This window comes from Penaeus monodon, chromosome 28 (assembly GCF_015228065.2).
Source record: "Penaeus monodon isolate SGIC_2016 chromosome 28, NSTDA_Pmon_1, whole genome shotgun sequence".
NCBI lineage: Eukaryota > Metazoa > Arthropoda > Malacostraca > Decapoda > Penaeidae > Penaeus > Penaeus monodon.
In genome coordinates, this window is record NC_051413.1 from 27638967 (window position 1) to 27639216 (window position 250).

Below are 250 nucleotides of genomic sequence, written 5' to 3' on the forward strand. Positions count from 1 at the left end.
CGAATACCTAAAAGCCTTTTGGAGGATAAATTTCGGGAACGCTGTTATGTTAAGTCAAGGAAACAGCCTGTCCAGGGAGAAGTTACGTAAAGGACCTGTTATGGCATAACCGTAAAAGGCAGGCGCATGGTAGTTTAGGGGGTTTACGGCACCATACCGGATTTTAAAAGTCTTTCATATGTATTTATAGACGACGTTTTTAAATTACGTGAAGTGAAGACCAGAAGTTGTTTATGTTGTCGGGGAGAGC